Source organism: Melanostigma gelatinosum, assembly GCF_949748355.1.
Source record: "Melanostigma gelatinosum genome assembly, chromosome: 24".
Taxonomy (NCBI): domain Eukaryota; kingdom Metazoa; phylum Chordata; class Actinopteri; order Perciformes; family Zoarcidae; genus Melanostigma; species Melanostigma gelatinosum.
The window spans coordinates 9,353,098-9,368,370 of NC_136657.1; positions in this window are offsets into that span (position 1 = coordinate 9,353,098).

A 15,273-nucleotide genomic window follows, 5' to 3' on the forward strand; every position below is an offset into this window, starting at 1 on the left:
GTTATTAAATTTTATTTCATCGCGCGGCAGAAAGGGCGGGGGCCTCCCTCCTTTCACCTCCACACACACTCTCACACACACACACACACACACTCATTTGCTTATGAAGTCATCTAATCTGAGAGCAGGAGGGCGTGCATGAACCTTTAGTGTCTCGTCTGATCTTTTGTGTGCAGAGAGATGAAAACGAAGGCGTGCGCTGCACTTCAATAAATGTATGGCGAAGCCATTTAACATCATTTACAGGTAGTATAAAAGAATGACTGAACATAACACTCCGTTTAATGCAGCTAACAAAACAATGCGTGGGAAATGCTCACAAGTTCACGCTTTAATTGAATCTTCTGGCTGTGTTTGCACCTGAGCATTACTGCATTTTAAACAGTAAAATTGTAGATTTTTTTTTGCAAAATACTTAAATAACTAAATTGTCTTTCTTGAATACATGTGTTGATCTTTATTTTAAGGTATTTAAACTTCCAAAAACATTCAAATAAATTGGAAACAAAAACATGGACGTAGAGTTTTAATTTTGCAGATCACAGCAATGGACTTAAATGAATCAAAAGTATGACCTTTGGTAATATGAAGTCCTCCTTGGTGGAAGCGTGAGGGAAACATTCCGTCAGCACCGTTGTTGTTGAAGTAAATAAAACTTCCGAACGCAGTTTGTCGAAGCAGATAACTCCGATTGACATCCAGTTGTTGTTCAATGTGGTGTCGTTTGCTCTATGCTGCACGGGGCTGTCGTAGGAAATGACACATACTTAACAGATCCCACTGAATCACTTGTCCTTGCACTCTACGTTGTCTTCACTCCTGTTCCGTCGTTGTTTCATTACCGCCGCCGCACGCACGACCCCGACCAAAGTCAATAAACAAACCCATTTAAATATGTATGCCGCCGTGCTCAGAGATGGAGATATTTCAATATGCAAGATTGGGAAGTGTGTGATATTACCTCGGCGCTATGTGCTGTGACCCAGAAGGTGAACGGTGCCTCTCTTCTCCACCCCCACTGCACTTTGCATATATGCATGCTCAGAGCGATGCTGCATGTGTATTTAACATGCCAGTAAAATATTTACACACACCAAATCCTCTCTGCACGCGGCTTGTCAACCCGAAGGGTGCATCGTATATTTTCATCGACGCGCGCTGTATTCAACTGATCGTAGAACGGTGTGCGTCGTACAGTTGGTAAAGAGTCGCTCGTGTGCAGATATGTTCTTTGACAGCATCCGAGTCGTCCGTACTCTGTCGAACGCCACGTGTGACGATTCATCTTTGTTTATAATAGCAAGGGTGTTATAGCATGATACAAACTCAAAATAATCAAATCCCACATAGCTGCTTTGGGGATAAAGTTATTCAGGGGCCTCTGTGTGTCGGATCACAGCAGCTGTGCTGAGCAGAGCATCTTCATTTTTTGGGGGGGGGTTAACCCTTTCCACGCTAATGCCTTTTTCTCAGGGTGGCATTTACACAAAATGAATTGCTTGCTTAGACACAGCTAACTAAATAAAAGACAGCGGGGGCTGATACTATGAAAAATGGATTTTCATTACTGTTTCATTGATTCTAGTAAATAAGGGCCCCGGGCCGGCACCGCAAAGGCTGCAAAACGGTAATAATTTAATCTAAGGTGACACAGACCAAAATGTATGTGGACAAAAAAATCATCCCTGAATATTAAACAAGGGCCCCGAGACAAGAGGGGAGGAGGGGGGAGAAAGTGTTTGCGGGCGCATTTAAATGTATGCAGATTGCCGTCCAACCTATTTAAAAACAAGAATTAGGTATTCCTGTCATAAATCACGTTTGCCGCTATGGATATGCCTTGTTATGCCGGTGTTTAACGGAAACCTGAAAGGTTAAAGTACTTGGTGCATTAAATTGTACAAGGATAATTAATACTTTTCTCCTGGCTATTTATAAAATATGGAAAATGGAGTCGGCTGAACTGTGACAGCACACTCGTTTGAGAAGGAAGACAAAATAAAAAAGGAAATGAACACATTCAGGCACTTTACACACAGGATATCGCAGCATTAAGGAACGAGACACCTCCTAGGCTCCTGTTTATGTTCATGTGGTCATAAACAGGTTTAGTGAAAGAATATTACGTTTGTTTCACTTGTAGACATCTCAATTGACTTTTAGTGCAGTCCAATGGCTGCTCGGCCCCTGAGGGCGGCAACAAGCTGACCAAGTAATCTCTGGTTTGTTACAGAGGTTACACCCTGCAGCTAAACGGCTCCCTTACTGCACTGATGTGTGTTTTCATTGTGCGCGTGTGTGTGTTAGCGTGCAGTGTCACTAATTAGTGCTTGTTAGCAGTAAACTAGTGCAAACTCCCTAATTTGACAAGTCTATTCCAGAGGTGTTGACCTCTCACTCACACCGGTGGCAGCTCTGTCAAACCTGGCACCTCGGGGAGCGACTTGTCACGTCTACCTGGCTCTGTGGCACCTTTCCCAACACGCTGTCACGGCTAGACTCATGCCTCGAGTGTCAAAATGACTGTCTCGGTACTACGGAGTGTATCATGCGGCCGCTTTAAAGAGCCAATGTGTGAATGCAAGCGTTCGCCACGTAAAAAAACAACAGCACAAAAAGAAAACAGCGGGTCATTTGGCAAACGGCGGCCCTCCGTGTGAGCCGAAGGCGTCTTGACAAGTGTCCGGGCCCATTACGCTGCGTTAGTCTATTCACCGAGTCGTGCTCCAGCGGTCATTACGTGCGCCTTTAACATGCGCCGAGACGATCATGTCAAGCCGGGGAGATAATAGCCTCAACATACAAAAGCACAACATCTGGAGCGAGAGGGAGGATTGTGCTGAACCGTAGTGAGGGTCCAGTTAATCTGAAGGTAGAAGTGTAATAACCTTATGTAGGTTGCATGCTTGGTGCACAATTGTCTAAGTTTCCACTTTCTTCCGCTCCACATCTTTCTATCCGACTGGCCTTGCTGAAGGTGTTCAGGTTTCACTGGAAGAGACCTCGTGAATCCTTCTTGGACTCGGACGTCCTCACAGTCTGTGCTTTCTTTGCTGGCCGTGCGTGCAGGGGTTTTGCACACTTCCCCTTAACCCGGTGCGGTGCTTAGTCACTCGTCGACCTCTTTAACCGCGTTCGTTACGGCACAGGAGAGGAAACGGGAGGAATCGTTAAACTGATGACGGCACCGCACTCTGAGCAATGTTTCAGTGAACCGTCAAAGCCGCTCAGATCTGTCCCCGTTCGCTCGCTCGCCGCAACCACCACTGACCTTTCCCGCATTCGCCGACATCTGAGCGCCAGCCTTTGTCCGTATCATTCTGATGAGGCTGGCTCGTGATTGGAACGCCGTGTTTACAGTGACACAGATTCCTCTGAGTGAAAAGGACCAAAACTGATACACATGCATTCATGCATGTAGGCACGCACACTGTGCACACATTTAAAGTACAGTCAAGGTGGGACTGGGAACCAGACTCCACCTGCACAGGTGTTTTCACTTCCTGGACCAGACCTCTCTCTGACAGCTCACTTACTTTCTTGTTGGTCGTGTTGCATCTGTCTGGGCTGGACAACTTTACTTTGGTTGTGGTACATGTGTGTAAATCATGCTAAAAGACAGTCGAGTCCATTTCTGTGTCTTTGTGAACACACTTATACTCAGGAGATCGTTTCATATTGAGGTCACTCCTTCTGTGGGTAAAGTTAATAAAATATTTGCCGTTTGCTTGCAACAATTAGCACAAGATAAACATAAAGCCAAATTGTTCTTGTTTCTGCGAATGGAGCTAGCCTCTGGCCATGCTATAATTATTCCTATTAGCAAATGAAGTCGTTACCTTGCCTCCTTCCTCTTTTTTTCATCAAGCAGTGGGAATTACTTGCAAATGAACACAGTTGATTTGTCTGTAAAGCTTCCTGACAGAGGATTTATAAATGACTGTCAATGTAATGTGTGCACCTATTATCCTTTGAAGATTGTGCAACATAGTGTCGAAACATCGTCTGACATTTCTCTAACCGTGGTGGTCCTGCTCTTGCGACTGGTGTGAGAACAGAGCCCCCCGAACGTAGAACACGTAGTCCAATGTGGGTTCTAATTTCTTCGTGGTTTGTGGTGTAATTGCATGAGGAAGGAGCCCAATCTCCCTCCCAGGCCCCAGGTATCCTCTTATGTTACAACCGATGGGAAGTCCACCAACCACAAGCCTTATATTGGGCAACTCCAGTGCGTACGATGGGACATCGCACCTTCCTCAAAACGGTTGTATCTATTCAAAGCTGTGGTGGAAACACCTTTTCTTGATTTACATGACACATTCAGCACTTTGTCACACAAAGGCTCAGCTTCCCCATTTCTCAATGTGGCAGACGTTTCAATAAGAGGTACCCCTTAACGTGTGCACTCATGCATGCATTTAGTGAGCATTCAGTGCTGTCACTTTACAGCCAGATATGGAATCACAATGTCTCAGTTATTGAATCATTTTTGCATGTAAAGGCCACAAGTCAAACTTCACAGCTCTGAAAACTCCCTTTGCAGATCTTAAGTTATTAATTAAGAGCGGTATTCCCTCTTAACATGTGTTCCATAAAGGTTAATGTTTACTCTAATTCACATCATCGTATTGTTCTAACTCGATCCGGTGGACCTTTAATGTCCGGTTTCTGTGAAATAATAATGTCCTCTCAGAGAGCGTGGCGCTGCCTGGGGTTGTTCTCTCTCTGCAGAGCACACTCACAGTCTATTGATTTACTTAGGTCCTCCTCACACCGCAAATCACCCAAGCTTGAGCTCCCGATTAAGAGTTTCATGGGAAGCTTCCTTGTGACTCTGTGGGCGGGGCACGAGGATCCAACGCAGCGAGTAAAAAACAAAAAGAAGACACTCTGCTTCTTCATCTGTGCGATTCAAAAGGCCGCCGCGATGAAATTTAAAAAGTAATTCCTCATGCATATATTAAACACTGCCTGCTAATGATTAGCTGACCTTTTATTACATTTATACCATTTATAGCACTTTAACAAAGTAAAAACCATCTTTGACCCATGAGGAATAATGGGTCGTATGATTTCCTCCACCTGTCCGTATCGCCTCCGTTACTTTCTCCCTGTGTTGACTACGGTTAGTGTCACATTTGATGTTGTTGGATGACCTGAGTCTCGTTGGGAAACCCCCCAAATACTCACACATTCTGGCTGCAGCTGCCAGCTGCAGCCAGCTGCTTTGGCAGAGCGCTGACCGTCATTTGGACGAGCCACGCTCAATCGCTCTGGCTTGAGACTTCGCAGCAGGGGGTCGGTGAGCTGTTTGGAAAGGTGAGCCCGCTGCCCTGCTTGTGAAGGGAACAGCTTCGTGTGGCGTGTGCCTGTCGGCTGACTAAGTTCTTCGTCGCATGAAAGTCACAAAGAGTCGTTAATAGCTTGTCGTTTAGGTGTGGCATCCTGACATCCAGAGCAGTTATTGTATTGCTCTTGTGTTCACAGCAGTGAGAACACATGAAACAATTCAGAATGCCTGTCCTCTCACCCTTAATCTCATGTGTTTTGCCGTTGTTTCAGGTTGTTTTTACTCTTAACAAACTGCAGTTTGCTTGGAAGAGGAGAGCCGTCGTGTTCTTATCACCTGGCCAGACAAACAGACCCGAAGCTTAAAGCGTGCTCGGTGGTAAACGTGTATCTTTCCACTGACATTACAATGACGGAGTGGACCGCAGACGCATCAAAGCTGGCTCCAGTCCCACATTAACATTGCCTGTCTGCTGATAGATTGTCTCCGGCTGCATGTGCAATGCGTTACAAAGCCTCCCGCCGCCGGTGGAAAGACACCTGCGTGATTGATGCTCGCTGTTTAGCAGCGGGAAAGAACAAGTGCACCTCCGCTCCGGGGAGTGTTCGCCAGCACCTTGCACCGGACAGCTGTGGGTGGCCAGAGGGAGACGTGAGTGAGGAGTGGAGAAGGAAAGAGTCGGGAGAAGGGCAGGACTAAAGAAAAAAGGTAAAACATTGAGGCAGACAGAAGAGAGCAAGAGAGAGAAACTTAAAGAGGAAAACTCAGATGAAATGAAGGAGAGAAAAAGTGGATGTGTGAGAAAAAGAGCAAGCGACCTACATCTGTTACTCATTATCCTCCTGGCCCCCTCTCTGGTAATCGCTCCATCTGACATAACTCACAGCAGACCTCACTTTGACTACAGATGGGCGTCGATAGGAGGGGTGAAAGTTATTCAAGGCAAAGATGCGAGAGGTACGACTGATCTCTCGCACGCTGAACACACAGAAGGAGGAAGCAGAACATCTCCTCTGCCCTTGAAGTCTGGTACCATTAAAAGGACCCAATGTTGGACAGCTTTCCCGTCAGCGATAATTACATTGTACTCACCGAGTTAATTGCTAAGATCTGGCAATGCCGCAACATTGCTAAACACAAGTGTGACTGGGCAGGAAACGGAATCAGCCAGATGATCAGACAGGTTGTAAATAAACCCCCGGGTTGGCCAAATTTATTAAGAAGAGCTTCAGAGAGGGAGCAGTACTCCTGCAGTTGTATCTCTAAATAAAGCGGTGTAGATATCCTGGTTGAAACACGTCGTCATGTGATATCTCCTTGGTGTTACGACACTCAGACCAAAGTTGTGACTAACTGGAGTGATCCTTTAAGCAGCTGCGTAGCCGACCTCGACCCTTTGACTCCTCTTTGAGGTGGAGGCTGCAAAACAATTATAAACTTCCTCAAAAGAAAGAAAACGATGTGTATGCAAATGAGAAAGAGTGTGTTATTATAATCAGATTCGCCTCGGTATCATCAGGTCATTGACTTCTTGAGGACGGGCTGCTGAAGCCTCTGCCTGCACTTCATCGTTACGTCTTGAAATGAGATCCGTAGTCGCCGCGAGGAGCCCCCGGGGGCCCGCGGCCCACTTGTGGCCCGGGAAGGTCGGGCTCCTATTGTGCTCCTCGACGGTCAAGTGCTCTTTTTTAATCACCGAGCTGCTCTTGCTCAGAGGATTGCAATCATACTGACGGGGCTGTTGTCAGAGCGGCTGACCGTACATGCAAGGTGGTTTTCTGGTCATTAAATTGCCGATGCTGTGGAGGAAAACCATATCTTAAATTCACTTTATTAACAAGCATGCAGTAAAATGGGTGCTATCTGCGATGGCTTCAAATGTAAATGATGGAGGAAAGGAAGGTATTCCTTTGATTGATCCTGCTTGTGATCCTGCTTATTAGTCTCTTCTGAGGAGCTAAAGTCAGCGCAACTCAAATATCCTTTGTATATTCAGGTTTTTGTTCCTGGAACTAAGAAGCAAAGGCACCAATGAAGATCAGTGAGTTTCTTGTGAGGGGTACAGTCTCTTTTAAAACTTTGGTTTGTAACATCCTGGCTTTTTCATCCCAACTCTTGTGAACGAACACAAAGGCCGTTTCCTGCGTTTGTATAATTCTACAATTAGTGGTTCGCACACAGAGATGCACCAATCCACGTCCACGTGGGATGATTGGCCCACCTACGCACAGATACATTACGTTTGTTAGTCTTTGGTGGTTTCTGGCTCTCATCTTTGCAAATGTACATCTCTGGTTTCTACTGCGGTCCCGGCCGTGTGAGATAGTCCAGGGCTGAGTGAGCACACTCTCTGGAGGTGTATTTGGAAGCCGTTGCCAGCGGGTAAAGGGATCAGGCATTTAACGGAGTCGGGGAAAGGACTCCGGTGAGGACGCCAGTAAAAGCTGTAAAAACACACTGAGACGCACTCTCGCACCAAGACAAGCAGGAGACTTTCGATGGCGGCTCCAGGTGACTGCACACCTTGACTTCCATTTATCAAAATCCTGTTTACACTGGCTGACAAGACGCAGTCGCAGAGGAATCGACTTCCATGGAAAGATGGATGCTGCACGCTCCGCAGCTGTGAGAGCAGCCTGCCAGCTGTGGCCAGAGGTGATTCCCAAAGATTTGGAGGGGAATTGTTGTTTCACTGAGGTGGCAATCTGGCACGAGGTGGTTTAGAGAAATGCCTCTTTGTGTGTACATAGTGGGGGTACATTGGAGGTAAGCTTCCCTATTTTCCAGCTTAAATTGAAAGTTTTGCTGAGTGTGAAGAATACACTGCTCCATACTCGCACTTGGGAGCCGTCCATTTTAATAAAAGTCCTGTTTTGCCAGCTAGGAAAACAGAAAGCGAATAAGTAATGCCCACCACAATATGGTTCAGATGCCCCCAGGCAAGGTACCAAACTTCAGTTTGGCTGCTCCAAGTGACCTTTCGGAAGAAAACCTTTGTCGCACTGGGCAGCACTGAGTGTGAAGTCACCTCAGACAAATGGAATAATGGCACAATTCAAAGTGAATTACCTTGGCTTCCCCAATTAACAACTCGTCAGTTTGCAGCATCTGCAGTTATCTATTCTGGAACATTCCTTGCAGTTTGGTAATTTGAGTAATCTCATTCATTTAATATTACGTAACATATAACATTTCTTTACTTTTAGACGGGGATAATCTGTAAAACGCGTCATCTAATTTCATGCTTTAGTAACCTTTCAGTAACCTCAGAGCTTTCAGGGCCCCTGGTCTTCTGGGGCCCCGGGGCCCGGGCCAGTTGCCCCTTTTGCCTGGTTGGTAATCCAGCCTTGTTCTGAACAGCTTCAGGTCGTCTCTCTCCGTCCGCGGGGAGAGAGACGACAAACGGAAGCACATCAAAGGTCAGCGGTACAGTTTAGACTTCACAAATTATGCTCATAAATACGACTAAACGATAAATAATCCTTTCCTGGACCACCGCTGCTTCCTGTTGGCGCAGGAGATCAGCTCCACTGCCCACACAGCTCACACTCAAACACAGAACACAATAATGCAATAAGGTAAGCTTCCCTTAAATACAGGAGAGGCGTATGAGATATTTCCATGGCTTAAAAAGAAAGCATAAAAAAATGCTGCTGAAATTGCCTCTGGGAGTTGGATAGGAGTGTAGGAGGGTGGCAGAGGATTGTGCATGTAAAAAAAACCCAACCTTCCCCTCGCTGTGTCCTGAGCTCAGATAAGCCAACATTTCCTCCCTGGTTGGGTTTATTTTCCTACGGCTTTAGACTCGGGCTTGGTATCCCACGCTACAAAGCCTGTGCTCAGTTGAAACCGTAGCCATCTAAAACCTGGACTAGCAGTGTCCTCTTGCATGACCCGCACCTCCAGTGTTGACCCCTCTAGCTGATACCCCCCGAAGTACACAGGAAGTATCCACACCACCGTGAGAAGTACGAACCGCGTGCACACTTTGCATTCTGCTTGTACCACTGTGTGGTCCACATTTTGCAGTTATGGCGATGGAGATTAAACATTTGTGTCCTTAACTTTTACTAAATTGCTAAAAGCAAAAATAAAGCAGAAATACGAAATACTCTCAAAAAAAAGTGTATAGTTTTGAGCCATTAAAATAAATACACGTGCTGCTTTGAAGCTTCACGTTTGGTGTGTTCATGTTTTCTTGGAGTAGGCGAATAATACTAATAAAACTTCAAAGAGTACCTTAACTGCGGTCCATCTGGGGTAACCTGGGAATGGCGTGGGTGCAATCTCACATATAAACTTGGTATTTTCTTTTTTCTTTTTCCTGTTGCTGAGGAAAATAAACCACCGTGGAGCCCCTTTCCCCCTCGGGCTCTCTCCCACGTTTACCATGTTATCCTCGACATCTGTAATAATAAGGGGTCATTTGTTGTGATTACGGCTTTTATCTGCAACCTGCATCTTACATCCACAACATCCTCTCCGTTACACCTTCCTCCCTGTGCCGGCGTGTTTACACTCCCAGCGATGCACTCTTGTCTGGGGAGGCTGCGCTTAATTCACTGGTACTGTGACGGATATGCATACACAGTAACATTGTACAATAATATACAGTGATGGCTGCAGTAAAGTCCACATTCATCCTGTGAAGTGTCCAGCCAGGGACCTTTAATCGGTGTCATTCCCCATCGCTTAATACTTTCAGGTATTCTATTTAAGTGACATATTTTAGCCAAAAGTACCTCGTCAGTCATGGGCAACTTTCTATGAGCACATTAAACGAACATACCCACGTGATCGGGGTGAGTTTGTGTGGTTTCGTGTCAACTTGTGTCCAGCCAACGCTTCATTGTGCGTCTGCAGTCTCTCAATAGAAAGCGATATCTTTTGTCGGCGAAATAGGAAAACATCGGGGCGTCTCCCAGATGCGGTTTGAGTGCTGAGGAGCTGTCGGAGGCCGTTGGCAGTATTGTGTTAGAAGAATAATGTAACTTGTCAAAGTGGTAAACAGCGACGAGAGGAGACGAGCTATACTAACCGTGTCAAAATGTCTGCGGCCCTGAAGATGAACTGGCATGAGGATGACTGTGCGAAGAGAAAGTTAAGTTTCATAGCGTAGAAGAACTTATTCATGTTTCCCGTTCTTTTTTTTGCTGGTCTCGTGAGCATATTGTGTTGTTTATTAGCTTGTCTTCCTCGTGTTTTTGCTGCTGTTTTGCGCTCATTTGTCTTTATATTTGACTGTTTTTGTCACTTACACACATTGTGGGTGGTGTCTCTCTTTTCCTTTATTTTTCTTGCCAGTTTGTTATGTTTGAGCCCTATTCGGTGAAGCCTAGAGAGAAGCATAGCACTCAGTTGCTTCTCTGTACTGCACTCGTATCTTCTTCAATCTCCGTTATCCCTTCTTCCACACCTTCGAACAGATTAGCGCATCGCCTGCTATCTCCATCCAAATCTAACCGGATTAAAGGGATAAAAAGACACACTTTAACGTTTCCAGACAATTACCTTTTAAAAACCCACTTCAGCTCAGTTTATCCGCCTTTTTGTTTGTCAAAAAAAGATTTCTCCCACCTTTTCCTCAGCAGATACAGATCAGTGGTAATCAGTGACGCAGCGGTGAATCAGAAGGTGGGCAAATCCAGGCAGTGATCATCCCGTAAACAGCCATCGGTATGAACATGGGTGGATTATATTTTAAGCTTTTATTTACCTCTTAAGAATTCCTATTGCCGTAAGGGTTGGCTCACCCAAATCACGCATCAGAATATACTATATCTCCTCTCTTCCCTCGAGTGCTACCGATGCACATAGAGTCCTTTTGGTTTTATTTTTTGGCAGGTTTATCCCCCACTTCTGCTTGTCCTGCTCGCTGCAGAATGAATATATATTCTATCGAGAATATACACATCTGTTTGTATATTTGATACAAAGAAATGCACTTTATTGTCGGACCAATACAATTGGAGATTGTATGCAAGATCCTAATGAAGCCTTGATGTCTCTGTGACCCCTTCTATCCCACCGATTGCATCATCTAGTGCAGGGAGGGGACGTATGAAGGTGTTTCTTCCACACAGGCGCACAAAACAGCCCCAGCGCTACTTCCCAAAACCCCCGTAACCATCCGACTGCAGACAGTCACCCCCCTTCATTAAAACCCAGCCCTAGGTGAACTCCGTCTTGGCTCAGGCCACTGCCGCCTCCTTCAGCAGCAGCTCAGAGACAGACGGGGGAGAGAGGTGAGGTGATGGCGGGGGGGGGGGGCATCCGCCTCCCCTCACTGTTTCATTCACTTTCCCTGCATACTTACAGCAGCACAAGATCAAGAACGACTTCCACTTTGGCAAAGTCACAACGCAAAACAAACAACCGGTACAGTTTGAACACCAACGATCAGTATTCCTGCGTTTTTGTCGCTCTATTTTGCTGGAGACAAAACATCAGTTATGATGCTGCACCAGCTTCTTTATGGCATTCAAATGATGTCACACCCAGACTAAACACACACACACACACACACAGCACTCGCAGGTCACTAAGATGATATCTGAAGCCGCCGAGCTGTTACACTATATTTGTGATTTCCACCAGTGAGAGGCCAGATTTAGTGAGAGCCTCAGGCCTCTGTATTACTGAACAGACACATACATCCACACGTGTGTGACACCAACACATACGGAATCATCTTACAGTCCAGTTGATGTGATGATGCCCACATAATGCAGTCATTGATGGCTTCTTTTCAGGACTGTCGGCAGGAAAAGTACCTTTTTGCTCCTCTTCAGAGAGAGAGTGAGAGTGAGTGTGTGTGTGTGTGTGTGTGCTGGTGAAGTAAGTTTGAAAAGTGAAAAAGTAGACAAACAGCACATCAATAGAGAGAGTTCAGCAAACTGAAGAAAATACAAACAGAATGAATGTCGTTCACAGCAGGTGGTTTGCTGTTTCTTGTATTTTTCCTACAGGCATAATAAACTGTATGGTTAAGTGTGTGTGTGTGTGTGTGTCTGTGTTCCTGATCCTCGCCTGCGATATCTTCTCTGTGTGTTAGCAAACGTATCGACACGCATCCTTGCATGTAAGACTCTCTGTGTGTGTGTGTGTGTGTGTGTGTGTGTGTGTGTGTGTTTATCCTCTCAGGCGCTGAGGAGAGGTGTGTGTTTTGTGGAGTATGGATTGGGTCAGTGCAACCAGGCATGTTTTCAAACTCCAGCTAGCAGTCAGATCAGGGTTCCTGCAGGTCTGTCAAGTGTGTAAATGTGTGAAGTGTTGGTTGTGTGCAGGTCTTGGTGGGTTTGGATATTACTCAGGGATCGCATGAAGGGACAGCGCCTTTGAAAACAAAGAGAAAGAAACGTATTCAGTGGTTTGTTGTGATTTGCTCTTGAGAACAGGGTTGTGGTCGTTGGAGTTGTGATTTTTGGAAGTTATTCATAATTTGGGCGTGAGATAAGAGAGTGTTTTTAGAGCCGATGACACGGCTGCAACCGGGTCCTTCAGGACTGTTTATACAGATTTATTGAAATTGGGTGTGTTGCAAGTATTATTTCTTGATCAATTACATTTGTTAGTCTTTAAAGCTGCTATCACGTAGGACAAAGATAAACAGAAAGGCTGTCATTCTGAAGGATTTACAGCAATACGAATACAGAATCAAACACATTTCTTTGCACTCGGTACTATCAGCTTGGTTATGAAGAATCGGTCCTCCACACTGAATAATCAAACATGCAAACTGCCACCTTTCAAGCTCACAGAAAGTGTTTGATATCAACCGACAGACAATGCAGACGAAGTATCACTGGAACACATTTCCCACAAGCCCTGCTTCTTCCTCTCCTGAACGGGACAGCCATGTTGGAAGTCGTTCCTCCATCTGCCGCCTCCAGAAGCTTCTAAAGTCTGCAACTCGGGGTTGCTCTGGAAGAACAGCGCCCTCCTCCTGTTCTGTGCCGTAAAGCAGTCCAGCAGGTTCCCCTCCAAATCTGAACAGGTGGCTCGTGATGAAAAAAAGACTGCTGGGCCGACTGACAGCTCTTTCTTGTCTTTGTTGTAATGCACCGGAATGTATTCGTATCATAAACATGAAGTGAATCCTGGTTAATGTGGCATCAGGTAGAAGCAGAGTCGATCTGGCCCCAGTGCAGCAGCTTAAACACTGCAGAAACACTCCTCAGTGTTCCCATAGAGTTGCATTGAGCAGAGTGTTTGAGAGCAGAGGGGGACTTTAGCACACCAGATGGACTCTGTCACGCTCCGGCTCGAGGCCTATCTGCCGGCCTCAGAATTTCATTAGTAGCTTGGCCCCGGTCGCAAGTTTGAAGAGCATAAGAGGTTCGATCAAAGGATTAGCAGCACATCTGAAGCAACAAATGGTCCCTCCTGCTTATTCATTTTTTATTTTTTTCCTTTTCACACCCTCCCACCTCCACAAAGTGCGCAGACCTGGCCACAATAGAGCGGGGGGGTGAGTGTGTGGCGACACAGACGGGCACCCGGGTCTCTTTGTCCAAATCATTAAAATGTTAACATGATAACACAGAGCAGGGGAAGCCTGCTGCTACTGTGTGAAAAATGTGAGTGGAGATGATACAATTATTTAGTTTGCTTTATTGCAAAAATGTCTTTGATTTCCTTTCACCATCACAAGCAATGCATCAATATCTCAACATGCAATTATCAACATTTATTTTAGCTCTTCAGTCGTGTCTGACTCACTTGGAAATGTTATTTTATTTTGCAATACCCTCTTCATATTGCTGATGAAGCTTAATGTGAAAGCTGCAGGGTGAAGTGCCCTTCAGCAAGGCATGCCAACCCTAAGTTGTGATTGGTTAAAATAAGGTGGCGGAGGTTAAAATGCATTTCTCAGGTGGAACAGACGTGAGCAGACGTCTTCGGGTTGCTTGAGTGCGTCGCTAGGTTAACAGCGTGTCCGGTGTTTATTTTTTCTCCTCTATTTGATCAATGAACTCAATTACAGCCATGTCCCGAGGTTCCTCTCACCACGGCGCTCTCTCTTCTTCTTCCTCTCCTCTCTCCAATGATGCATCACACGAGCCACACCTGACACCTCCACCGGCCCCCCTAAAACTCTCCTCTCCTGCTGGTCCTCTCTATCTCTCCGTCTTCCCTTCCTAACAGCTCCAGCGCCCAGCCGCCGTCTGATTCCTCTTCGCAAGGGTAGCCTCTAATAGATTCCCCCAGCGCCCATGTATTATTAATGCTTACTGCTCTCCAAGGTGGCAGTGACAAATAGGGAGCAAAATTCACTGACTAGCAGTGAATGTACTTTTTAGTCATGCTTGAGCTTCCCCTAGTCCATACTGCTGCCAGTTGGAAGATTTCTCTCTTTTCTTCCCCTCCTCTCGCTCTTCATCTTTCTTCTTCTTCTACTTTTCACCAGCAGCGTGCAGGAGAAGTTGACCACGAAAGAACTCAAAAGGGAGAATCCTGGGAGTTCAGCGTAGCGCGCAGAAGGCCGAGAAAGAAATACCTTTGAGTTATTCTTATATACGCATCTCTCAGACGTATTGAAACGCTAATCTTCACCTTGTCCTTTTGTAGCGTGACACCTTCCTGAATGAATTGTCTTTTGATGCGACAAGTTTTGCAAAGACATCGTTGTTTGTTTGTGACACACTTTCTGTCAAAGGGCCTGCAGCTAAGTCTCACAGTTACGTGGGGATGAAGGGCAGGCGTGCAACAGACTCCTCTTTCCCAGCGCCACAGCTCACAACATCCCTCAAGGGACAGCATGTACAGAGGTTAACCCAGATGTGCGTGTCTCTCCGGGCCTCCACCTCTCCCTGATGGCCTACCTGGATGTGACAGGAATAGGAGCAACAAAAGCAGCTCGGCTCACAACCGATGGCACGTTCCTGACCTGTCGCGCTCCTTCACAGATGAGACAGACTTACCTGGAAGTGGCTGCGTGAGTCTCCGCTTGTGTTTTCATTGAATGAAAAACATATGTCACG